The 27,541-nt window shown below is 46.1% G+C and overlaps 1 protein-coding gene across 6 annotated transcripts in view; it reads left to right on the top strand.

Annotated features, from left to right (window-relative positions):
• The window catches only part of SEC16A (SEC16 homolog A, endoplasmic reticulum export factor), a 1,467,667-nt gene that overhangs the window by 423,046 nt on the left and 1,017,080 nt on the right, over positions 1-27,541 (top strand). The gene's annotated exons all lie outside the window — the stretch shown is intronic.

Genomic DNA, 27,541 nt, shown 5'->3' with positions numbered 1-27,541 from the left:
GTTTTGTTAGTGGGAATAATTCCAAGTTGTTTGTGATGGCACGTGAAGATGTTTGGTTGTTGTCAAGTTGTGCAGTGCAGTAACTGCAAAGTATTAAGGTATCCGTAATGGTGTATTTGTTTTCTGCTATAAGCTAGAGAGCTAATGGAACCATTTCGAATGTTCATTGTCTTCTATTTTGTACATTATGTCTATTGTTTTTGTGGTACTTTTATAAGAAGTCCTGCGGCAACACACACACACATGGTTTGGTACTCAGCGGTGGTACTTTTAAACTTTAGTATTTCTTTTTTGTATGTGTTTAATAGAAGGTTACTATTTGTACAGTAGTTGCTAGTTGGTTGTACATCTATTTCATTTTGTAAGTGGCTTTCAATTCCAAAATATTTTCTCTGGATATGCTCTATTTCTTCGAGTAGTTGCATGTACCATGTAGAAGATTTTTATTTAAATTGGCTAGTGCTAAAGCAGGGCTTTTAGCATAGTAGAGTTTTTGGACTAGATTTCTTATAGTTGAATGATTGCATTGATATCATTTTGATATGATGGAAGGTGCTTTTGCAAATAGGTCCTGAAATGCAGGCTAATGAATGTCTTTGGAGTACTGTGTATTTGCGCACTGGACAGGCATCCATATTTTGTAGTAGTTTCATTTTGATTTTGTCTTTGCTCTTTACATACTGATTGCAGAGCTGGCGTAAAGATTTGAAAGATTTTTTGGCAATGTTACACATTAATGTGCACAGCCATTTGTAGACTGGACGTTTTGGTTGAGTAGAATGGGGAGGTGATACTGAGTTTTCTGGGGATATTTTGTGAGCAGAGTTTCTTGTTCCATAATGGTGTTAAGTTGTTAATACCCTCGTCCACTGCTATGTATGGCAATTGGGTTTGTTTGCTTTTGTTTATATGATTCTTCATTCAAATATGGTTCTGTTGCCGTGGTGTGACTCCATTCACCTCCACAGATGTTTAAGAAGCTATTTTTGTTGATATTCCGTTCATGAGAAGTCTTTTGTAGTTTAGTAGTTAGTTTTGTTAGTGGTTTTATCCTGTCTAAAACTAAAATAACTTCCTATTGAGAAGGATTGCACTGTCTACGAGAGCTTCTACGATTCATTTTCTACGGTAGGTTTTAAGGGTTGTGCATGATTACTGTCCTGTTTTTAAAAGGTTCTGAAGGACTCTGTGGCAGAACATTTTTTGTAAAACTTTTTTTTTTGTATGCTTACTTGCCTATACATCAGGATTTATAGGTGCAGCGTTAGCAGTAGTGGTAGCTGAAGTCTTGTTAATCACTTTCTGTTTGGTTTTATATTTTGATAGAGGAGGGAAAGTTTCTGTTCTGGAAGCTTGTTTTGTTTCACTTAATGACTATTAGCTGCTTTGTTTGAACTTTGTATACACAATCTGCTAGAGATGGATGCTTATTTTGGGCACTTTTATTGTGATTTGCTCTACTTCTGCATTGCTTTCTACGGAGTTGCTTTTTGGTAGGCATTCTTTGGGGTCTGTTGGGGGGGAAAAAAGAAAGTGTGGGTTGGGCTGTTGTGCAGTGTATGAGTGTCTGAGGTAAGTATGATTGTGGAGGTGTGTGATTGTGCAATGGGCAGCTACATCAAGTTGGGAAGACTATTCTTGTATTTGTGCGTTACTATATTGGGCTTCAGTTGACAATATAAAGGATGCAACTCGTAAGGGGAAGCACTAATACTACATCTAATGGTAAAGGGTTCATATATTTGTTTCTTCTACAATACTAAAATGCTATTGTGTTTTAGTAACGGAGCTTTGTTAGTTTTGTACTTACTTTTTTGTATGGAAAGAGTGGGTTTCTTCGAAGTCCTTGTTCCTGCTTCAGACGCTGCTGCTTTTCAGGAGAGTGGTCTTCACTGAAATGGTAAAAGAAAGAAGTTAGTTAATATGCATGTTTATAGCACTTTTGTTAAGGTAGACATTGTTTTGCACTTTCCTTTGCCTATGTGCATCCATTATATTTTATTTAGAATCTGTTAGTTGAATATGTTTTTCAAATGAGTATAATAGTAAACGTATAGAGCATGCTTGTTTTTTTAATGTTATGTTAATGGATGTTAAGAGAGAGAAGAAATAATCATATGCATCTTTTTACTATTTTTACAGGGTAAATGGCAGGGATTATACATAAAAGTATTCAATGTATGGCTTTGTGAAGGTGTGGGAAATAAAGCAGAAAGATTTCATATAGAGGCAGTGGTGTTGTTTGATCTGGGAGCCTTTCTAATATTGTCTGTGTGTGTGCTTGAATGAAGATGTATGTACTCATCCTGGCTGCGTGTAATTTTATAATACACTGGACAGTCTTTTTCATAATTATACTGTTATTTTCCCCATCTTATAATATGAAACAATATTTTTTTAGATAGATGTGTGTGTGTAAACAAAAATTTGGAAAGCTGAAGTGTTTGCAATTGACAGTTCATCATAGCAGATGGGAGAAATGACAGTAAGTTCATTTTACAGTTTATATAGGGTAAGTGGCAGTTACTCTGTTCATATTTCTATTTATTTTATTTTACATTTTTAAAGCGCTTACACAGCCCGTGGCATCGAGGTGCTGATACAGAAATTGTTTGTTTTTTAATTGCGTAATTATTTTGTCTTAGTTGCCTATTTATAACACGCTTAAACACCCAGAGATTTCTAAGCACGGACCCTGGGATCGAATCTGTGTTGCTTCATGCCGTTTTGCTTTCAAGGTGCGCACATTGCCGCTGAGCTATGCTCCAGGGATGTAGTATTAGAAGAGGTGTACAATGTACTGTGTAGAAAATATTCATACCTGTAGTCTGTGTTAATACATGTGGATGTGCATGAATTTGCAAGTAGAAATCTTGGGGTCTTATAGTAGTTGTTGCTGTAGGTCCTATACAGTCACTGCCGAATTGTACTGAGTGATCAATAGTATATCTAAAGTGCTGATCTGTGATGAGAGTTAGATGTAGAGTTCTTGGATGTGATTGGTGGATGATTGTGACTGCTTAACAGTAGCCAATGAGGAAGTGGTGCAGAGAGTGTAGTGTAAAGGGTAGAAGGGTTGCCCCAGTGTTACTTACGCGCCCCACGGACAGCGCGGTTGTTCGCAGACAGGACATGCCACATCCGGGGTTTCCGAACATGAAGTGTGAGTGTATTTTGACGATTAGCCAAGCAGGTGTTGAGGTTCTTCTTCGTATTGAGAGGGGCTGTGTGTAGTTTAGATGGCGGAGGTGCAGAAAGTCAGGGTTTTGGTGGTTGGAGATATGTTTTTGTGGTTTGGAGCAGTATGCTAAATCTAGGAATGTGGCTAACCATTTTGACACAAGGAGTGGATGTGGTGTGGAGCATTGTGCCTGATTTGAATTTTCAGGCAATTCTAGTAGTTTGTAAGGATATGGCTAGGTTTCATAGTCCACATGTAGTTGTCCTACACTTTGGTGCTGTGCTTTTGGGCTATGTCAGTGCCCCTACTTTGTTTCAAGATCTGCAAAACTTGGTTCAGGCAATCATGAAAGTCCTTCCAAATGCCAAGGTTATTTTTTCTGCTTTGTTACCTAGAGCAGTATGGGACAATAGTTGTGTTTTTTGTCCTGAGCAAAATATTGCTAGGTCCTCAATCAACTGAGGCATGTTTGCTTTCATGCTTAGAGCTGGTATGTTCTTTTGTAATAATGAGAATATTGATTCTGGCAATGTTGCTTATTTTAAAGAAGATGGCATTTCTTTATCTTTTATGGGAAATATCATGCTGTATTGGAACATGAGGGTTGCTTTGGAGAAGCTAATGTGAAGATTTTTGGAGGAAAATAAGAAAAATAAAAGGTGTTTTTGAAGCATCTGCTAAAAAAAAAAAAGGCCCTTTTCAGAGCCAACCTCAAAGGGGAAATGGGGCACACTATTTAAATTTTCATTCCCCACGCTCAGATTTTTTCAATTTGTCCGCAGACAGCGCGGTTGATCGCGACAGCGCATATTACATACAGGGATTTTGGGGTTGAGAGACATGCAAATGAGACTGAGCAGAGAAGGGATTGGTCAATAAGGTTTACTGGGTGCGTTGTGTAAGGAGAGTTTGTCCGTAGGTGTTTTTCCTGAGAGAAGAGCAGATAGCTATGGCTGTTTGTTTCAGAAAGCAGATTGTTTGGATTGTTTGGATTTGGGAGATTCGTGGATAAATTGGTTGGAGGTGCATGCAGATCGCTGTGGAGTGGCTGCACATCTTGGATTCGCTCATGTGGAAGTGCACTGGCATGGAGTGCGTGGAATGAAGTGGGTGGATTTGGTACCTCACTGTGCTTCTTTGGTGACACAGCGTCATCCAGACATCATTATTATTCACAGTTTAGGACATGTGTCTGGAATTTCTTTGCAATTTGCAATGAAAGAAGGACTTGGGAAAGTCATGGACATGTATCCAAACTCGATTAAGTTTTTCCCGTATTGCGCAGAGACAAATGTGGCTGCGTTCTTTTTCATTTGGTCCACAAATGGAGAAAGCAAGGCACAATGTTAACAAGGCTGTTCGTGCCTTTTTTAGAGATGTTGGTATGTCCTCTTTTCAGAATGAAAACATTGTTTTGTAGCACACACATTTTCCGCAGAGATGGAGTACATCTTACTTATGCCGGCAATCAGATTTTTCTGTGAAATATACAAAATGCATTGCAACCTTTTTTGGAATTGCAGCAATCCATTTTGCAGTAGGTGTTGAGCAGTTGAAGTTTTTGAGACACAAAAAAACACCACAAAAAGGCTAATTTCAGAGCTACCACTTCCTCCCAGAGAAAGGTGCAATGGTTGTGACAGGGCAGCACTGCACAGATTTTAGATGTCCGCAGACTTCTAAAATGCACAGGGCCCTGCACTATTTATTTGTCACTTCTGTTTTTCAACTGTGAAAGGCGGCTGTGAAAAGAGCCTTTTGTTTTTTTTAAACACAACACACAAACAAACGAGGGTAAGGAAGGAACACCAACCACGGGGATAAGAAAGGGCAAGTGGAGAGAGGAAGATGTAGGGTGGGCCTTATTCAGGTAGGGCGCAGACCTTCTAATGCTCGTTGACCGCAGTCTCGAAAGCAGTCCGAAGGTTCTCCCCCCTGCAAAGTACTGCGTCGCAGTGCATGCACAATATTGTGACCCTCGAAAGGTAAGGGTCAACAACATCATGAATGGCCTGTGAGGCAGTTGGAGGGATGCACTGTCCCACAGGAGTGTCTTTTGTGGTGACAGGAGTGGAAACGGAGGATGCTGCAGAGGAACTCCACCTACTACTTTTGTTGCAAGGTACAACCTTACGAATAGCCCCACTGTGGAATGACTTTAGGTGTAGCTTCATTGATGTAGTACCAAAGCTATAGGAACCAGGCTTGCCACGACTCGGCCCCATGTGGCACTGAGCGCAGATCACCTTGTTTGCATTAGCTCTTGACTTTCCATCAACGGTGGTAAGTAACCGCCACACCCAAGACTCGCGATGAGTGCTAGTAGTAGGGACTTCCACTACCTCATCCTTCCTCTTCATCCGTCTCCTCTGCAGCCTCACTCCTGTTCCCCTCTGCAGGCCCTTGGGGAAGTGGTGGGGGTGCTGATGCAGAGGCAGTAGCAGCAGAAGCAATTTGGGATGCCATCTGGAAGGTTAATAACCAGAAACTAGGAACCGGGAACAGCAACCTGCACAATTGTCCTGTTGTAAATCCTGGAAATCCAAAAGCAGAATGAGGATCAGCTCTGGGGTGTGGCCTTTTATAGGGGTGCTGGGGAGCACTTCGCGGATGCCCGCGCCACCCCCGAACAATTCGAACACCAAGAACGGGCTCAAAAAGTTCCAAAAAATATGTAGATTTGCAGGGACATGTCACGACCCACATCCGAAAACCCCTCTGGCAAGCCCACGGGCCAGGAGAGGTCTTGGCTCGGGTCTCCAATAAGCCTTGGCATCCACTTCCTAGGCCCTCTTGGAGCCAGTCCTGGTGCCTATGGCGCCAGACTCATACACAATGATGACATGTGCTTGGGGAATTACTTTATTTTGAAACTGCCAGCCAACATGGAGGCATCCACATAGCTTGGCTCCTTGGAACCAAGCTATGCGGTATAGTGTTTTAGGTGTGGTAGCCTAGGGACTACTTTACCTGGACTACTTTCTTGAAACTATTTAAACCACACCCGACTTGGATTACACGCTTCGCGTTACTTTGCAATCTTGCAACGTGATGTTCACCGTGTCCAGCTATACCCGCGAACCTCGGAGAAACAGCACCTGTAAGGAGACAAAAGGAACATTGTTAGTAGCAGCATCTTACCTGCAATTTTCATCTTTAGCTGCCCACAGCTCCTGCGAACAGCTTCCTAGGATCAACGCGTCTCCCGGACCGACAGATCTGAAAAAAGGAAAGAAACAAGGTATTAGAGACATTACAACATAACAAACTGTGCTGAAAAGCTTACCTAGCAGGTCGCCCCTCGACCAGCATCGCCTCGGAATTCCACACCCTGGGTGAACACCGCGATCTATGGGAAAAGAAAAGAGGTTGGCAAAGCAACACTGCGCTGCGCATATCGCCTACTTAACGCATCATAGCGCTCATTACACGGCATCATTTACTGGCGAGACCCAATTCAGCCAATGCACCACACTGGACTTCTGCACATCTAAGGAAGAGAAAGAGACATTAAACCAAGAAAGGCATGCAGGAATAACAACAATATACAACAGCAATAAGACCTACCTGAAAGACTTCAAACGGGCCGGCATCAGTGAAGTAACTAGATCGCATCTGCCCACAAAGGACAACGCGCCCCTGCCAAGAAGGCAGGACAGAGAGCACACCTGAATCAACAATAAGGTGAGGAGAGGCCCCAGAGGGGCGGAAGGCATACGGGGTGGTGGGAGGCTAATTACCCCAGTTGGCCAGTCTTGAACATAGCCCTCCTGTATTACAGGCAGAACCTCCCCCACTCACCACATCTGGGAACTGCAGAGAAGGATACCATTGTGCATACGGCTGGGTGGCGTCCCTGTGAATACCAGGTGAGCGTAACAGACATTGTCTGGGACATGTGCAATGGTTAACTTATACTGTAAAATACCTTGGATTGCTCAAAAAAACACTTTTTAAATGTTCGGGGGCCCGGACATTGACCGCAAATAAGGACACACGCTCAGCGTGGGTGTGGTCACATGATGACGTCACGGACACGTTCGCAAATGAGACGGCTGTTCTCAGGACACCAAATGCGCAGTGACAGTTGCGCGCATGCGTGCGGGTGTTCTACGGACAGTGTTCGGGTCTCCGAATTAATTAAAAGTGCGACACGTGCGGCGGACAGTTGCAGAGAGCCATGATGTTCGTAGGACCCAAGTGTGTGATGCACATGTGCGCGGGTGTTCTACGAACAATGTTGAAGTCCCCGAATAAAATAAATGTGCGTCAAAACTTTGCGGACAGGCAGACAGGATATGTGTTCTACGGATATATTAATTCTGGTTGCGCACATTACGAACAACGGGGGTGTTATTAGGACACTCCCATTTGGTTAATTACGGACTTCACTGATGACATCACATGTGAAATAAATTTTGTTGAAAAGTCTGTACAAGGGATTCTTATAGTAATGTTGATAAAGTGTGAAGGATTATTGGAATAAATATGAGCTACGTAGTGCATTAAGTAATGCATTGATACGAATACCATTCTATTATCAGTTTCTTTCCAGTATACTAAGCTACTCATGTAGAAACATAGGCATTGTGTGCAACATACATGATGGATGTACAATATTATTAATCTTACCATGTTGAATAGTGAAATAAATGCTTTTTATTACAGTTTTGTCTACTGTGCAACATTTAATAACTAGCTAATAAACCCACTACATAATTTCATTATTCGAAACAAAACACAAATAACAACACAACATACAAATATGAGCATATAGATGGAAAATGAAGTAAACCGTATTACCAGCCAATCTTCATGCCCCAACTGATTAACTTTATACACAGAAATTATCGCTCTGCTTCAAAGCTACTACTTCGTTATGTATAACTATCATATGTGACTGGACCCTAAGGAGAGTAGTGTGCATACAATGTATACAAATATGAACATATCCAGGAAAGTAAAGTAATTAAAAAAAAAAGCCAAACTATAAGAAAGTGTTGATAACCTTACTGATTATCTTTATGCACACAAAGCATTGCTGTTTTCCAAATCTGTGTTTTCCCCATGTATATGTTTCATATGCTGTGAGTGAACCCCAAGTGAATTACTGTAAGAACATATTTGAAGTATAACTCTACAAATATAGTACTTGAATATGAATTATGAGTATATGAATTTTTAGTTCCTGACTGTTACTGGCCTAGATATGTCAGTAAATGAAAAAAGAGGGAGCCAGACATGTGATGTCATCAGTGATGTCCTCTTATTAGTATTAGCAGTGCACGGTGGTGGCGCGAGTTATGGTTGCTTAGCTTACCATAACCGGTGAATTTCATGGGTTTTTCGGTTTTACTTGGAACCATAACGTCCCTTTAATGTTTTTTTTTTTTACTGAATTTCATAGGTTTTTAGTAGCGCAACTTAAACATAATGTCCCTTTAACTAATTTTTTTCACTGATATATATATATATATATATATTATTATTATTCTGCTTTCTCCGCTTGTTTTGTTCCTCTTCCCTCCTTTCTCCCTCACCCCCCCCTCTCCTCACCTCTTGTTAATCTCCGGCTCTACCAGAAATGTAGTCAGGCCTAGTACGGTGTCGCCTGTCTGTTTCCCATTTCCGTCCTATCTGTGTTGTAGCTCTTGCACTATGTGAAATATCGTCAGGCCGAGTACGATAGTTAATTTCACTTTCATGGAAACACTTTGTGTATAGGCGCTATATAAATAAACATATATATATATCCGAACACAATCTCTCCCCCTTTTGCTTTTTACCATATTCGATGGTCTACTTGCATCCGTTAATCAGCTTGAGTCCCTCAGCATCAACTCTCCCACAATCGACCAGTTTGTCTTCAGTCTGTGGGACGCCCGCGGGTACCGGACAGGAATTTCAGGGGACCTGCAAACCCAAATCTTGATCACATGATTTTTTACGCTCTGCTCTCTGCAGGAAACTCCACGATCGTCTGGCTAATGGTAGGAGCAGACAGTTGTCCGGGTTCTGGATCTGGGCCTAGATCTAGGTTGTTAGACCTGAACCATCCGCAACACTACAAAATGTGCACTGGCACCTTGAAGCTTCTTCTTTATGCTAGATGGCATTACCAAAGACCAAATAGGACAAACTGAAGGAAAATGGTAAAATGCTACTTTAATCTCAATGAAAGAAAGCCGGGAGAAATACAGCTATCAAAGTAGAGGCTCGATTTTTCACACCAAAGTTTACTTGCACAGAATTGATAGTGTTACGTACATCATTCGTGGCATCATCCTTCGTGGCATTTTACAAAAACCGAACGCCGGGAGGGATTGGATTAGGGCAACATATCTACATATGGAAAAATATAAACGTTAATATCTCATTGGTTGCCCCTTGTCTGTAGGACACGCCCTGAGCTTCTACACATGTTGCATACTGATTATAGCAGAGGATATGGCAGCGGGCTAATAACTGCAACATTGTATATGAAAGTGCATGGCATGCCTTTTTATTGGTTGGCAACCCTATCCAGCCTTGGACTTTCGACTCGTTTTTTCTTGCACATGAACAAAGTGATACCTAGGTGTTTAAGCTGCATCAATTTGTTCTTTGTTTTCCCAATTAGTCCATTGTATGTCATCAACCAGATCCTTGGCCAAGGTCTATTGTTTGTAGTTGACCTTGTAGTCTGCTCACTGTTCTGGGATATTTGAGGGAGTATGAGCACACCAATATCTTAACTCGAAGCTCTAATGAATAGCCTTTGTTTTATGTTCATCGTGTCGGGAGATTACAATTTTTTTCAATTTCTGTCTCACATTTTCTGCTATTTGATTTAATTAACCAGGGTGTCTTTACCCTCTCTGGCCATAGAGACTTGCTCACTCCATCTCGCATAGGCTTTTGCCTTGGTGGATGTTCGATACTTGGCATCAGCAAATGTCCTTGCCCTTCTAATCTTAGCTGAACTATGTCTTCTGCACATGGTATATTCATTTGCCCTTCTCTGTGCCTTGCACCCATCTCTGGAAATAGCCTCCTTCACTTCAGACCAACGTACTCCCTTATTCTGCACATGACAACAGCGTCTTCATCAATCCTTCAATTTGCCATTATAGGTTTGTTTTTGAGGTATCTGGGTTTATTCTTCAACACGAGCCGTCATCTATTTTCTTTCGTTTTATTTATTTATATATATGTATATACCTCCTTTTTCCCCGCCCGGAGGGAATCATCATTCGTGCCCATTGAGAAGACTCCTGTGAAGATGCCGGTCATATCCCCGAGACCGTTTCCCGTGGCCAAAAAGAAGGGTGGGCGCGCAGTGGTCCAGCTAGACTCAGATCTCTTCCGAGGAGGAGCTTTCAAGCCCGACAGTGCCTGGGAAGAAGAGCGTCGAAGCCCGGCCCTACGGGAAGGACCCCGACGAGGTGGATGGGGGAGAGTGACGAGGGGACCGACTAGGAATGGCAGGGCGGGGAGGAACCGGACACCACGCCACTTCCGACACTCCCGTCGCAACTGCCTCCACCACCGACAGACAGATCGTAGGACATCCTACAAGCTCTGCAAATCCTGTGCACAGAGATACGGACATGGCTGCCCAAGCCAATGGGTGACCCAGCGCCTGGTCGTCAGAGGATCCACCAACTAAGAGGCGACGAGTCCATCATGCTCCACCGTACCATCCCTCCGCCGAGGGACGAGACTGAACTGGATACGGCGACGACGGTTACGGACGACAGCGACAACGGAACAGATCTCCCATCGCCGGTACCCAGGGCTTCTCCCCGCGATGAAATGAGATCCTTCCATGCCATGATCTCTAGGGCCTTGGAGCTGTTTCAGCTCAACCCTGAGGAAAAGGAGGATTTCCTTTATCAGCGACGAGAGGCCAAGAGGAAGACGTGCTCTCAATCCCATTGTTGGACGACATTTGGGACGAAGGGCTGTCCCTCCTGAAGAACCCATCCTCGACCCCGGCGAAGAGAGACTGGTACGAGAAGAAATACCGGGTTCCAGACTCTGCACCAAAGTGCCTCAGTGCGCAGCCGTCCCCGGACTCGGTGGTCTCAGCGGCGGCCACAAAGAAATCTGCAGGGCCGACAGCATCGACTTCCACTTCCCCACCGGGGAAGGAGGCTAGACGCCATGGGACAACGGGTCATCTTGGCGGCGGCGGCGACTACCATTAAGGTGGCCAATGCTCTCTCCATCGTGGCCCGCTACGACAGGGAGTTCTGGTTTAAAATTGCCCCTCTCCTGGACTTCCTCCTAGACGACAAGAGGGTGGAGGCCCTTGAAATCCTACAAGAAGGCGAGGTGGCTTCGGACCATGCCATCACAGTGGCCACAGACATCGCCGACACTGGGTTCCGCCAGATGGGCAACAGCGTTTGCCTTCACCGGCGTGGTTGGCTCAAGGCCACCAACTTCCGTCAGGACGTCCAGACGAGGGTATTGGACATGCTCTTCGACAGGGACAACTTATTGGGCAAGACGGTGGACGAATCACTGCAGGCCATCAAGGCAGACACCGAGACGGCCTGTGCCTTGGGCACACTCCAACGATGGCCGTCCTTTCGGGCTTCCGGAGGCAAGTCCCAGGTTGCCTCCAAAGGATTCGGTGTCAGCTTTCCATTGTACCGTTCTTCGTCCCAGGAGGCCTGCAGAGGCCGCAGCAAGGCCGGAGGAAATTGTAGTCCTCGTCGTCGCCAAGGGGCCCAAGATGGTACGGCCTCGGTGAAGCAGGACTGAACCGGCCGTGATGTCGGGGCCCCCACACGAGCTCCCCGGTGGGAGGGCGGCTGGCGAACTTCGTCGGCGTGGGGAAGTCCATCTCCACCGACCGTTGGGGGCTGGATGCCCTGGCCCACGGACACACCCTGGAGTTCCAAAGGAAGTGTCTCCGTTTTCCACCTGTAGCCAGGAAAGAAAACCACGTTCCACAACTACTTATAGAGGTTCGAGCAATGCTGAAAAAGGGCACGATAGAACTCGTCCCAAAGAGGCTCTGGGGCTCCAGAGTATCCTCGTCCGAAAGAAGACTGGCGGTTGGCAATCCATTCTAGATCTCCGCCGCCTCAACAGATGCAGCAAGTAATTCCAGATGGTCACCCTTCAGCACGTGCTGGGACAGCTGGAGGAAGGAGACTTCCTGTCGTCGCTGGACTTGGAGGATGCTTACTTCCACATTCCCATAAACAAGGGGCATCGAAAGTTTCTGCGCTTCGTGGTCCAAGGACAGCACTATCAATTCAAGGCCCTTCCCTTCGGCTTGAAGTCAGTTCCAAGGGTCTTCACCAAGTGCTTGGCGCAGGTGGCGGCATGGCTGTGCCTGCAGGGGTTCCATGTCTACCCCTATCTGGACGATTGGCTCATCTGAGCAAAGTCAGGGGAACTCGCTGTCGAACACACGGCGAGGACTGTCCGCCTGCTCACGGAACTGGTGTTCTTGATAAACTATGCAAAGTCCTGCTTGGTGCCATCGCAGGGCGCTCGGTTCCTGGGAGCCAGGCTCAACGCGGTGGCGCGCCTGGCTTTACCGTCGAAGGACAGGATAAAAGCCATCCTGGGCAAGGTACAATAGTTGTTGACCATGGAAGTTGCCAGGGTGAGGTCCATCAAGTCCCTGCTCGGCATATCGTCGAGCATCTACCTTGTTCGACTGTGCAGGTTGCGGATGCGGCCGCTGCAGGAGTTCCTCGACACCCGTTGGATACAAGCTTTGAGGACAAGATCGCCCTCAATGAGACATTCCGTCAAGCGATTCGGTGGTTGTGTACCTGCTCGCTTCTGGCGGTGGGCATGGACTTTCAGACCCCAGCACATCAGGAGACGGTGACAACGGACGCCTCCCTGGAGGGAAGGGGCGCACACACCAGAAATCTCCATGCAAGAGGCATTTGGCTCCCGGAGAAGTTGTTGCACATTAATGTCCTGCCCTTGTTTTGGGTTGTCGGTCTTTCCTTCCATCCCTCAAGGGCAAGGTGGTGCAGGTCTTCACCGATGACACCACCACGATGTTCTACATTCAGAAGCAGGGGGGGGCACCCGATCCCCCGGCTCTCTCCAAGGAAGCGCAGGATCTGTGGCACTGGGCCGTCGCCCAAGGGATGTTCCTGGTACCCTGTCATCTGGCAGGAGTGAAGAACCGTGTCGCCGACTCACTCAGCAGGGAGCTGCGCTCTTGCCACGAGTGGGAGCTTCGGCAGGATCAGGTGGACAAACTGTTCTGACGATGGGTCAATCCCCAGATCGATCTGTTTGCGACGGCGACGAACGCCAAGTGCCGCAGGTTCGCCCGCAGGTTCCCCCAGCCGGGGAGAATGGGGGGGATGCATTCTCCTTCTCCTGGGATGGCCTGTTCGTCTATGCGTTCCCCCGTTGCTGTTGCTTCTGCGACTCATCAGTTAACTCAGACGGTCCCGGTGCAAGATGATCCTCGTTGCACCAGTCTGGCTGAGGCAGATGGGGTACCCAGACCTTCTGGACATGTCGGCGTCCCCTCCAGTCAAGCTTCCGGTGGACGCAGATCTTCTCGCCAGGGAAGGAGGGGCGATTCTACACCACAACCCGGGGTCGCTGAACCTGCAGACCTGGCTCCTGCAGCGCTAGAGTTTGGATGCTATGAGATCTCGGCAGACTGGCAGGAGGTACTTGCCAAGGCCAGGGCTTTTCCAACTCTTAAGTGCTACGGACATAAATGGAAGAGGTTCACAGTCTGGTGCCATGCACAGAAGATCAACCCTCTACGGATTACGGCTCCTCAAGTGCTGCTGTACTTGCTGTCGCTGGCCAAGGTGGGCCTGGCGCACGCTTCTATCAAAATTCATCTGGCGGCTATCTCCGGCTACACCAGAACTCTGAGGCGGTCGTCGCTGTGGTCGCATCGCCTGGTTAAGGAGTTCATGAAAGGACTTTTCCGCTTGTTCCCGCCGGTGAAGGCTCTGGCCCCGACGTGGGAGCTCAATGTGGTGCTGACTAGGTTCATGGGTCCTCCGTTCGAGCCTCTGCATTCGGCGCCCCCAAAATTCCTATTGTGGAAGACGGCATTTCTTGTGGCCATCACCTCCGCACGATGAGTGGGAGAGATCCAGGCCCTCTCCTGTAAGCCCCCGTACTTGACCTTCCATGAAACGAGGGTCGTACTGAGGACGCGACCCTCCTTCATGCCCAAGGTGCCGTCGGACTTCTATCTCAACGAGCCCTTGGTGTTACCTGTTTTCTTCCAGTCGCCGGCTGAGAGGACTTTGCACTGGCTGGATGTGGCTAGAGCGCTGAAGTTCTACGTAGACCACACAAAGGGCTTTCGGAAGACATCACAGCCGTTTGTGAACTTTGGCCCAGTGAGCCAAGGGAAGGGCCTCTCCAAGGCATCCATTTCCAGGTGGCTCTCCAGCTGAATCACCCATCGTCACCGGTTGGCAAACCGACTGTTGCCTGGCCGTCCAAGAGCCCATTCGACCAGAGCGATCGCTGCAACTATGGCGTTCCTGTCTGGTGTGCCCCTGCTGGACATCTGCAGGGCTACTACGTGGAGGTCGACGCACACCTTCACGAAATTCTACTGCGTCGACCAGGATTCCAGGGAGGAGTCAAGATCCGGCCAAGCAGTGTTGTGCAACCTGTTCGAAGGTAAGCCTGGTGAGGAGGTAAGAGATGCTTAATGTTGAGATGTTTAATGTTGAGTCTTGCCACCTCCATGGTTGTGCATGTGTGTACTGCTATGTAGTCGTTATTCATGAGCATGTGAATCCATGCCAGACCCCATGCTGGAGAAGGAACAAGTTACTTGTTCTCCAGCATGGGTCTGGCATGGATTCACATGCGAACCCTCCCGCCTACCCCTCTGCAGCTCTTCTCTTGGTCCTACTGCCACTTTACGTGCTACCAAATGCTGATGGCTGCCAGAGGAGGGGCTTAGGTAGAGGGCAGTCATTGGCTGGGGGCAGTATGACCCAGAGACCAGTGATTGGTTATTAGTAGAAGGACAGTACAGAAACGAAACTGAAACTGATTTTTTTTCTTTACTGAGGATTCCCAGCCTGTCAACGGAATATTCATGAGCATGTGAATCCATGCCAGACCCATGCTGGAGAACAACAGTAACTGGTAAGTAACTTGTTTCTTACATCGTCAGTCTTTAAGTATTTTCATATCGTTTCGACTTAGGCTTATGTATCTTCTTTATGACATCATATTGCTGTCATCAGACTTGTTTAGTGTTCATCCATGCTTCTCAGAGCCGCTTCCTTGCATTTAGGCAATTGACATTTTTCTTGGTAACTTCCCTCCATTGTCCCAACTTGAGGATATGTTTTAAATGGCTGGCTGAGTGCATATCGTCTTTCGTACAATCGACGTGGTATGGACATAGCACATGAACTCGTGCATGAATTCCCAATGGTAGCCCTTTGTCTGCTACTCCAACAGCATGGTGGTGAAGGGGCAGGGACCTGAGACAAGGCCTCCACCTGCCCCTCTACACACACGCTGTAACAACTTTTATTACCCAATTGAATGATCCTCAATTTATGAACCCCACAAAGGTGAAAGGCTGAGTCTGCCTTGCTAGGTTTTAAACTTGTTAAGTGAAGGCTGGCATCATAATGTGTGATCTATATTCCCAAACATAAGATGGAGTTCAGGTTTGAGGAGTTTCTTCAATTAATTTGCTATATAGTTTTAAAGTAACCTCATTAGTCTGCCTACTGTAGATGAGATTTGCAAGTGGAGTCATTCACTTATCCCTCTCCAGCCAAAAGATAGTGATGATTTGTTACTGCATCTGGAGTCTGTGTTATTTGCAAATGTTGCTGTTGTAAGTGCTACTGTACCCTAAAGTAACACCATCACAGCCTGTAGCTTTTTGTTATCCAGTGTCATGAAAAACATTTTGTTTAGCATTAAACTATAATTTCTGGATAGCCGATATCGATAGCAAATATGGGGTTTTGATCCAATCTTATTTAGGTGTTGGCGGCCTGTTTTATGATTCAGAGTTCAGTGATTACTTGCTGAGCAATTAAAGACAGTAACAAATGACATTTGTGATTAATCGGTCATCACCCTTTTCCCTGGGATGGCCGCACTCTCCATGTGGCCAGGTGACAGCACCTGCTTCCTGACCCTGGAGGCGGCTATATAAGGAAGCACGGCATGGGCGAAGGCGACCCTCAGGGGGATCACACAACATCATTGGAGAAAGTTCCATACACCCCCAACCCACTCCCCCTCATCGATATGATATGGCATTTATAACTCCCCTTGTAGGGATGTTCTCTCTCTTCCTTATGCCCTGATGACATATTATAACAGTAGAGGGAGACGACTCTACCTCAAGTATTGCCCAACCTCACGCATGGTAACAACTAAGGAGGGGAAAGAGGGACGGTGCAATGAAGATGACTAAGACCGGGAAACCAACGCAGCGTTCTAGTCTTTGGAAGTTGTTAAATCATCCCAGGAAACTTAAATCTGCTACAGCTGACATACAGGAGGAAGAGCTGCAGAGGCTAAGTTGTGCCGCAACCTGTGCTGACACCGGTCAGAACGCTGAGAAAGCGCGCTATGGGAAGCGGTGTGGAGGCGAATCCAGACAGCGGGTAAAGAGAAGCCGGAATGCAGAAAGCCCAGCGCCCGAGAACACCAGACAGTTGCAACCGGACACAGTAGAAGGGGCCACAGCAAAAGGCGCACCGGCTAACAGGACATATGCCGAACCAGCAAATTTAAAGTCATAGAAGCAGAGAAACGTGAGAGACACTTAAAATACATGGTAAGCCCAGGGAAGACAGACGGGTTATCGGATTCTTTGAAACTGTGTGATGTTTCATGAAAGTAACGCGAGAGACACAAAATGAAGTGATTTGTGAACCATGCTATAAACGGGGTCGCTGAACCCATGCCGCAGGAGAGAAAGCAAAGCAAAGCAAATGCAAATGGTCATGGAAAAGGGGCAGAGACCCAGTGTGTGAGAGAAGTGAATATTGAAATGAACTTTGACTAACCAGGTTCGATAAGCCAACATTGTGCAAATATCATTTCATGGATAAAAGGAAAAGTAGCTGCATACAAGTCCTGGCAGGAACGTATACAAGGCAAAGACAAATGTTTGAAAGAAACCGCAAGATAAGTGTTTGAAAGACTGTATAGAAGTCCAGGCAAAGTCAAGTGTGTAATAAGTTACAGTAACAAGAGAACCTGAAGGAAGATCCGTGCCATTGAGGGTTTGGATTGCTGTAAATGTGGTGGAAAAGAGCCTGGCATGGGAGTATACCAGGTGACCTGCGAGTCTGGCACCCACACACAAATTGTAATACAGTGAAAAGAGAATCCCAAGGAGGACACATGCCTTTTGGATTATGAACTATCTTGAATGTGAAGAGAAACCTGGGGATGGGGGCTATTTGCCCAAACACTGTGAACACACCAAGAGGAGGGCGTTATCCTCTTGGGTTACAAGAAACATGGTTATTCTTTGTTTAATCTTTTCGTATTGGTAAAAAGTCATCTGGGGAAGGAAGCCATTTCCCGGAACTGTGAACGTTGACCACTTGGAACTTTTTGGTTGGATTTATACCTTTGTGTTGGACTTGAACATTTGTGCACTTTGAAGACCAGCGACAATATCCTTTCTACATTAGTTATTTTTAGCATGTGAGGTACAGGATAGGATTTCAGACACAGGACATGTTTTTTGCTTTGGACATCTTGACAAAGGACAGACGCCTTTGTGTTTGGTTGAGGTAGGTAAATGCCTTCTAGATTAGGATTAGTGAGGCATTTTCCAATCCCCCCCTTTGATTTAAAGTTTGAAACCAAAAGTCATTAGTCTTCTGTGTCTGCGTCTCATTCCTGGCGCCACTGTGACAACTTTCAATCACGTTTCACTAACACTTACCACTCGTGCATCAACATTCTGGTATCGCTATTTTCGATGCAAGTTTTGTCGTACTTTTTTAACGAGTCTGTTAATGCTACAATTGGAAGAGCATTCTTTGCAGTGTTCCGCACATGTTATTTTTAACAAAGAATCATTAATGCCTGTATGAAGGGCTTCCCCCATATTAGCATGAATATGCTGTAACAGATTAGCTAAAGGGCATAATATTGTTTTACCACCACCTTTGCTTGCGCTCTGGTAGAAGCCCAAGCATAAAACCCCTTGGTGATGAGCTGACATAATAAGTAAACCACTTCTTCAACTCCAGAAATAAACATTGTCAAGACACATTTCATTTAAATGTCATTAAAAATAAGTCCAGCCAGTCAGTAAACTTGCTAAACATATTTGAATCGGAAGCTTGCAGACTCTTGGCTTAATGTATAGCTTATCGAAAACATCCCACATGCTCTGTGCCTTTCTTCCTCCCTGTTTGTCACCTGCATGCATTGGCAAATAGACAGAAATTATATGCTGTCACCTAATAAGTCTCTGTATTCCAGAAGACCTTACCCTCCACTTGAGGGCCTGAAGCAACTATAAAGCTCCCCTGTGCCCGTTTCTCTTCTGGACCTCTGGAAGCCATGTTGCCCCTTCTGACAGGTTCGCAGAGTTTTCTGTGATCCCTGAAATGATCTGAAGTCCAAAACGAAATGCTAGGTTTTTGATGCAATATTCAACCATTCCACCACCTAAAGTCCCAGCAGCAAAAACGGTGTGTGCCAGCATCACCAAAGGGACCTGCTTGCTCCTTTTGTTAAAGCCATCTTGCCCATTGCAGTTGGCTTTCAGAGGTTTGTGTTTACTCACCCCCTCTCTTGCTCTACATGCTCAGTTCCCCCCCAATGAGCCTTAAATGTATTTAGAAACTGAACCAGAGAGAACCTTATTTATAGTATGTGGACAATACCCTCAGGTACAATGCAGTGTGTTCCTAAATGCATGTTTTTAGGGCCTCCTAATGCATTGTTTGGGCAGGCGGCCTTAGGCCAAAGCCAAATGCTCCCCCATTAGGTCACACCCAGCACACCCCTTTCCAGAGGCTCTTCCCCAATTTTGTATTCCCACTGCCAGAATAGCACTCGCTTTTCTAGATATGTACACTTTAGGGACACTTTTCTACTCCCTGTTTATAAGGCCATGATATATCAACCTACTTTCTTTACGGAGTGTTCCCTCTAAGCTATCCTGACTCTCCACGAGGTAGTATCGGCGAGCACATAGAAAACTATTTTGTAAGACGGTAAAGTGGTACAGTAAACCTGTTCAGAATGCTAATAAGGGAAAGTCCTGTGATGAACCCTGCGGAGTCCTCACAGAAACCCTACCTAAAGTCGTCCCCCAGATCGTCAGGGGAGTGGGGGGGTGGAAAGACGTTGCTACCTGCTTCTAACCCAGGGGATGGTATTAGCCGGGAGTATCACCTGAGAGGAAAAGGGTTGCAAGGCAATGGGAGAACTCTGTTGCTTGAGCCGCAGTATTTGACCCCTTAGAGGAAAATAGGTCAGCAATGCCAGAATATGTTATGGCTTGTTGTCAGAGTGAGATTTCTTGTTTTAAAGTTATTCACCCTCGCGGTGGTGAAGCTTGTCTTAATAATTTATTAGACACAAAGCTCCACCTCATAAAGTTGTTCACATCTATGATGATAAGAACTCCTGTGGTCAACAGGAGGAAGTTAAATGGGAACATCATAACATTACTATCCTAGGTTTTGATAGAGATAGATATTGTGCGCAGAGGCTGCACGGCGGGAAGCATTAATTTTGAATGCTTTCCCCAAAGTGAAGTGTGCTCCAGTGGCAGGTGAGCACCGGAGCACTTGTTGAGCGAGGACCCCTCTTTCCCTGACCGACGTGGAATGCGGTAAGCAGTAGAAAGTGACCTACCATGGAGCGGGAAGCGGAGAAAGCAGAAGACACAAAGGCAGCTGAGCGAGCAGATGCGTATGCAGCACCTTGTGAGTTCACCAGTTAAATGGGACCCCCATAACATTCAGTGAATGCCCCCTGCTCCATGTTACTAATTTTGAATACCGAACTAAAGTTAAGCGGCAGAAGTGGAGGATTGGGCACAACTTTGCATACCAAAATGATGCTTACCAGGTAAGGTGGCAGAATAAGAACATTAGTGGCAATTGTAATTCTAAAGATGAGAAAAACTACCATTGCCAAAGCCAAAAGAGGGCATAGTAAAAGACATTTACATTAACCAATACTGCCCCAACCCAAACAGGGCAGTTAAGAAGATCAACTGTAAATTCTATTATCAACAAGAGTAAGAGACAATAATTAAGAAAGACCCAAACGAGCATTGCCCAGACCCAAGAAGAGCGAGGGTGATAATAGGCCGTTGTCAGCATTTGATTGTTGCAAAAGTGGAGAAGCAAGTGTGGAAGAACTTCTTCCCTCCTGATAGTCCGTATTCAGGAGGAGAGCATAGAATCTGCATTGCAGGTGGCAATCCCAAGGGTGGAACGAACATCAATGTGCTTTGTTGTAGCCGAACAGTACCAATATGGTTAATGTCTTTAAATAAAAAAGTGTTATTACTAAAGTTGTTGAAAGTCGTAAGACTTTAACTTGTTACTAAGTGAACTTTACCACAGAAGTACTTGCAGTAGAGTTAGATGTTTATGGTCCGGGCAGGCGAGTATACCAGGGCAAGGGACCTTGTAGTGTTAGACCTGGCAGGTCAGTAGACCAGATGGAAGATATTAAAGTACTCTGTTCTGGTTAAAGACTGTGGAGAAGAAGTGGCAAAGCGGCTACCTTATATATTTGAATCATTGTGGAATCATCCTAACAAACTATTTATATTGCCATTAAGGAACCTTGACAGTGTTTTGTTGAGCTTTTGTTACCAGTGCAGAAACGCAGATGTGTTATTTCTGTTGGAACTGTGGGGAAGTCCCATTGAGAGGCTTGTTGGAGCAGGAAGAACATTGTTTTCTGTTATAAACAGAACTTTCCTATTTTAGTCGGTGGATACAAAATTCCTGCTTTGAATCTGAGTAAGTGAACATTTGCCAGGTCACAAGAAGCAGTTATTAAGTACATGTTTGTAACAGTGCTTTTGTTATATTTTGAATTGCCATACATTTCCTTCACACACCAAGGGACTCCTTACGGGTTTGTTGGTAAAACTAGCCGGTAGGCGGCGAGTTACCGGCAACCCCGAAACACCCTTAATGCTGCCTGATATCCCGGTGTTACCGGGATATCACAAGCGGCGGTGGTAATGGTAAACCCCTAATTTCCATGGAGTCCAACACGACTCCATGGAAATGGGGTCACTGAAGCACTGGCACCGTTGCCAACGGTGCTGGTGCTTCCGTGACAACTGGTAGGAGCCTGAAAACCCAGCAGGTGAGGCCTGGCGGGGGTTCCGTGGACCCTACCGGCATTGTTGTAGTATGGGGGTCCCGAAAGGCTGCCGGTACGTTGCTACTTTGTACAGGGGGGGCGGTCCCATCCTCAAACGTTTGCACTACAGTGAGTTATTGCAGTGATAGTTTAACCAGACCTCCGTATTAGTGATAATACATGTAAACAAGTATGCATTATTGGAAGAAGGTTCTGATCCAAATACTGGAGAAAAACTACAGTGTCCTTTATTTTAATTAGATCACACATGTAGGAGTAGAAAGTAGACCATATCACCAATTATACATGTTAGGTTAGATAAATAACATATAATTCAAATCTTCAGTACATATTCATTAAAGTACCATGTTCATTGGTGACAAGTGGGCATTGAAATGAGCCTTTTTGCATCAATAGAAAACCAAGTTCTAAAGTGTCTTGTAGAAATGCACTGAAAGTTTCAACAGGTACATAAAAAGTTCATGAGGTGTGCTGCCAACACACCTATACAATAGGGCAGTATTGTTTTTCCTGTTTTTTACTTTAAATATTACTTCATATTTGCCAAACACACAATGTACATCACCAGTAGAAACAATATAGTGGGAAAATCCAAGCAAGTTGCTTGATAATCAAGAAACCTAAAAATAGGGTCCGCTGTAGGCTGGTTTGAAAGGGATAACCAAGAAACTGGTACGTTGCTACTGGCCCCATTATGTCCAGACAGCCATGCTTCTAATGAGGGCTCAATTCATAAATCTGTTCTGAAGTCCACACAGTTAAGCATTTCCTTTTTAATAAGGCTTACATGGCCTGTTTAAAGTAGGAATTCTCCAACTGCAATAGAAAAGCTATTCCCTGTTGACAGGCTGGAGTCCTAGACCGGAGTCCGCGGAAGCTGCTGAACCCCAGACAGTCCCTCGGAAGAGTAACATCCAGAACCAGATACCTTGCAGCTCTGCACGCTACACCCCCAAGGGAAAGGGGAAATGGATAAAATAAACACCAGGTTGATGGCACCAGTGCTAGACTCTGAAACTGCAGATAAAACAAGAAGAACAGAACGCAATGCACCTTTAAATTATTGTGTTAATTCCCTTGCTTGCTGAGAATATCCACAACAACATTACAATAAAACCATACCCGGACCTTCTCTATTGATAGCCAAGAGAAGTTCTGAATACTTGCTGAAGAGATGTGACATTGTACAGACTTACCTGCTTCTTTCACACAAGTTCACTCTTACTGCCCCAAGAACTCCTTGGTGAAGATTTGCGCTGCTCCAATCTCCTTCTTTGCATTGCCTCCTCCTGGAAGTCTAAAACCCAATTGGTAGTCTCAGAGTTCCCGCTAATCCCATCAAGCCTTTCCTCAAACTGGATCTTTTCTAAGATATTGCTTCTCTTCCAATGCGTCCCAAAAGATCAGGCAGGAAGGTTTGCTTACTGACTAGGATGCTTTGAGTCTCAAGTGCTCTAGAACTCTTTTCCACATTGTAGGCCTTCTCTTCTTGTAGGTGAATTTCGGCCGTTTGGTTTACTATCACCATGCTTTTTTTTTTTTAATTGTTTTTTTTTTGATTTTCACATATACAGCAGATCAATGAAACAAGAAAATAGAACAACTTTAACACCCCTATATTCCCCCGCACCCTATTCCCGGTTGCAGCACCCAGAGAAAAACATCCAAGCTCAGTCCAGCCATTCCGGCCTAGCAGCTATAAATGTCCAACAGTTTTAATCTCTGCGGGCACCATTGCTCCCTAAATTCGCCTTTCAGATAGTTCAAAGTCTCACCCCAGTCTGCCGCAAAACTCTCCAACCTCCTCTCAGCTGCATAGGTGGCCCACTCCAAGGAAACCATATCCCATATTTTCCTGAGCCAATCACATTCCGTGGGGATCGTCGGGCTCTTCCAGTTTTGTGCAATTAACCCCATTGCTGCCAATCTAGAGACTGTGCGCTTTGGGGGTTCCCATTTTTCCCCCTTCCCCATCATCCCCCCCTCTTTCCCAGCAGAATCTCTCTAGGACTTCGGGGCTCCCCCAGCCCTGGGGTCTGAGTTTGAGCACCAGCAATTTCACACCAAAAGGGTCTGATAAGTTGGCAATCCCACCAAATATGTGTCGCCGTGCCCACCTCCCCGCAGCCCCTCCAACAATCACCTGAGTTTGTTGGGTATATCGCGTGCAGCTTGGCTGGAGTGTAGTGCCAGTCGAAGATGTATTGATACCAGGCTTCCTGTAACCGGGGCGCTTTGATTATTTTAGGAATCAACTTCCATAGCCTCTCCCAGTCCCCTCTTTCCATCCCCACCCCCCTCTGCTGCTCTCAAGCCCTCATGTACGGCCACTTGACCGTCGGACTCGTGCTTTCTAAAAGTTTATATAAATCCGATAGCAAGCCCCTGGTGCCATCATGGGTCAGGAGGAATTGTTCAAACTGTGTTAGCTCACGCGTGGCCCCTCTCCTCACCTCCGTCGACATTACCCAATGTCTTAGTTGAAAATATCTATGTCTCTCTCTCTCTCACCAACTCCAAATTCCTTCTTGCATTCCCTGAAGGTTTTTACTGTGCTATTGCTAAACATGTCCCTCAGAGTCTTACAGCCCCCATCGTCCCATGCTCGAAACGCCCCTCTCTCCAACCCCGGCGTGAAATCACCATTGTTAAAGATAGACGTGAAAGGAGACGGGAAAGATGAAACCCCTCGTCTCTCCACCACCCTGTCCCAAGTGGCCACCACTCCCTTTGTAATGTCGCTCAAGTAAATGTGCGACGGTCTCAATTTCCTTGGAAGCCATAATACTTCTCCCAGATGATGTCGTGCGACTGCCCTATCCATTTGTACCCAATGCCTCTCGTGTTTATCTGCGAACCATTCCCTAATTACACGGAGGAGTGCGGCTTCATGGTACCGCCGGAAATCCAGCAGCCCTAAGCCCCCACGTTCCCTGGACGCTGTAAGAAGGCGCCAAGACAAGCGCGGTTTCTTACCCTCCCATATGAACTCCCTGACCACCTGGTCGAGTTCCCTAAAAAAGCTCGGCGGAATCACCAAAGGGATCGCCTGGAAAAGATACAATATGTGAGGCAGAATCACCATTTTGACCGCTTCTCTCCTCCCTAGCCAAGAGATCCTAAGGGCACTCCAACGCCGTAAATCTCTCTTGATCTCCTTAAGCAGAGGGGGATAGTTCGCGCTATACCACCCACCCAAGAAGGGGGTAATCTGGATCCCCAAATACCTAATCCCACCCGGGCTCAACCTGAACGGGGAGACTGCCCTAAGTTCCCGTGCCTCCCTCTCTTCTAAAGATAGGTTCATCAACTCAGATTTTTGCAGATTGATTCGCAATCCCGATGCTTCCCCAAATTTGGTCAACATTTCAACGCACGCCTTGATAGACTCCGCCGGCTGTGTCAACATTAGCAGCATATCGTCCGCAAATGCTGCCACTTTGTGCTGGCCTCCCCCAAACGGTACGCCCCGGATTCTATCGGACTCCCTTATGGCCAATAATAGGGGTTTCAGGTATATTGCATAGAGCAAGGGGGTTAGGGGACAGCCCTGTTTCGTACCTCTCCTGAGCCCAATTGGGTTTGAAGTTTCACCATTGACCAGCACAGCCTACAGATCATGAGAAAGCTGATAAAGGTGCCAAACCAAAGCCTTCTCTGAAACCTACTACACCTTTGAGTCGTCCTGATTTTTTTCTTTTTTTATTTAAAAAAAAAAAGAAATTTTTAAACCCCTTTGCCAATGAAGGATTATTTTAAATCCCTTTCTTCAATTTTTAAAGAAAAAAGAAAGATCTGGTGAAGAGGATGCCCCTTTTGGCCTTGATTTTGGAACTCCAAATGTACCGGAATGTCTTATTTCGGAGCAGAGCTTGATGAGAGACCTTGTTGACACTCTGCATAATGCCAGTGGTGTTGACACATCGCCTAAAATGGAGTTTTGTATGCCAGGGCATGCTGACTCTTCGTATCGTCACTTGATGTCTAGGGTGGTGGAATATCTAGGCTGGGCTAGACCTCCGGTTCAATTTTTCATAGATGACCATAAAGATTTTCTGGACCAAGGTCCACCTAAAGACCCAATCTTACCTTTTCATGTGGCTTTACAAAATAGGGCGGCCAGAAATTTTGAGTCCCCGGACACCATCCCTCCAGTGGATAAATCCCTTGCAAGAAATTACCACCCTTCCACTAGCGACTCCGGCTATCTGTCCAAGCACCCCACTCCTGAGAGTCTGGTGGTCCAGGCAGCCGCGGCTACAACAAATAAGGCAGCATACCCTACCATTCCTCCATATAGGGACGACAAGCTTGTGGATGGATGCACGCAGAAGGCATTTTCAGCTGGAAGTATGGCCCTGAAGTCGTCCAACTCCATATGTGCCTTAGCCACGTTTTGGTACACTCTGTGGGAGTGCATATCCATGGCAGCGGAGCACATTCCAGAAGAGGAGGAAAGGGACGGTTTCCTAGCAATCGTTAAGGATGGCAAAGAAGCCATGCGTGAATCCCTTCAATCTGAATTGAACACTGCTGACAGCATCAACAGGTCCATGGCTATGAGCACGCTAATGCTCAGATTTGCGTGGTTGCGGAAGTCGCGTTTTGCACCGGACATGCAGGCTCGTCTTCTAAACATGCCATTCGACGGGTCTCGCCTTTTTAGCAACAAGGCTGACGAGAGCCTTGAGAGGTTGCAGACCTCAAAGGCGGCTGCCAAATCTTTAGGGGCCGCTGTTACACAACCTCAGACTTTTCATTCGTCAGGACAGTCATCGAGGGAGCGTTCCTATTGTTACTACTCCTCATTTGCAAAGGTGAGAGGAATGGCCAGTCAAAGAGGCAAAAGGAAAATCCGTTGTGGTGGACGAGGTAAAAGTGCAAAGCCAGCTCCAGCTTCCTTGCCATCAGCAGCTGCAGCAACCGCTCCAAAACCACTTTGAGAGCTTGCGTCGCGAATCACCAGTGGGTTAGGAGCAGACTGTCTCAGCATTTCGAAGAATGGCAAGCCATTACTTCAGATGCTTGGCCTATGAAGACAATAGCCCAAGGTTACTGCCTTCCATTCATAACGCAGCCTCACACCAATCCACCGGGGGCAACACTCATTGAGGATTCCAGATTCACTCCTTGTGCAGGAAATACTAACCCTGCTAGTGAAAGGTGCTATAGAACCAGTACCTGTAGCAGAGAGGAACAAAGGTTGGTATTCCTTATATTTTTTTATCCCCAAGAAAGACAGAGGACTGAGACCCATCTTGGACTTCAGATACTTAAACACGTTCTTCAAGAAGGACAAATGCAGGATGGTCACACTTTCTCAGATCCTTCAGGACGTCCAGTTACAGGATTGGTTGGTGTCATTGGACTTTCAGGATGCTTATTCTCATGTGCAAATCCATCTCAAGCACAAATAATACCGTTGGCAGCTCGCACGATCAGTTTTTAGTCGTGCCATTCCGGTCGACCTCCGCCCGAGGGTCTTCACCAAACTGATGGTGGTAGTGGCAGCGCATCTTGGGAGAAGGGGGGGTTCATGTCTACTACCCCTACCTGGACGTTCGGCTGATCAGGGCGCGTTCTCCCGAACAAGCCTTGGATCATCTGTCACCTGCCACTCCCTTCACAAGCTGGGCTTCTCCCTCAATTACAAGAAGTCTCAGGTGACTCCTCAACAGCTCCAGTACATAGGAGCTGTCCTAAACACATCCTTGAGAAAGAGCTTGCTACTCAAGGCGAGGGCTCAAGAGATGGTTAACAAATTTCAGTGTGTCCAGAATATTCCGGCTTTTGATTTCTTGAGGTTGCTCGGCCTCATGGCATCCTGCATTTTTCTGGTACCAGAGGCTCGCCTGAGAAAGAGATCCCTTCAATGGGCTCTAAGAACACAATGGTCCCAGTTCTCAGGAAAGATGTCGGACCGACTTCAGATTCCATCCAAAGTCTCACCGGATCTTCTGTGGTGGGCATGCGAGGACAATATTCTGAAGGGAGAACCCTTTTGGCAACCATGGCCGGAGATTACAGTAGTGA

Source organism: Ambystoma mexicanum, chromosome 8 (genome assembly GCF_040938575.1).
Source record: "Ambystoma mexicanum isolate Mex_15411 chromosome 8, UKY_AmexF1_1, whole genome shotgun sequence".
Lineage (NCBI taxonomy): Eukaryota > Metazoa > Chordata > Amphibia > Caudata > Ambystomatidae > Ambystoma > Ambystoma mexicanum.
Note: the sequence above shows the minus strand (reverse complement) of the source record. Positions and strands in the feature narration are given on the sequence as shown.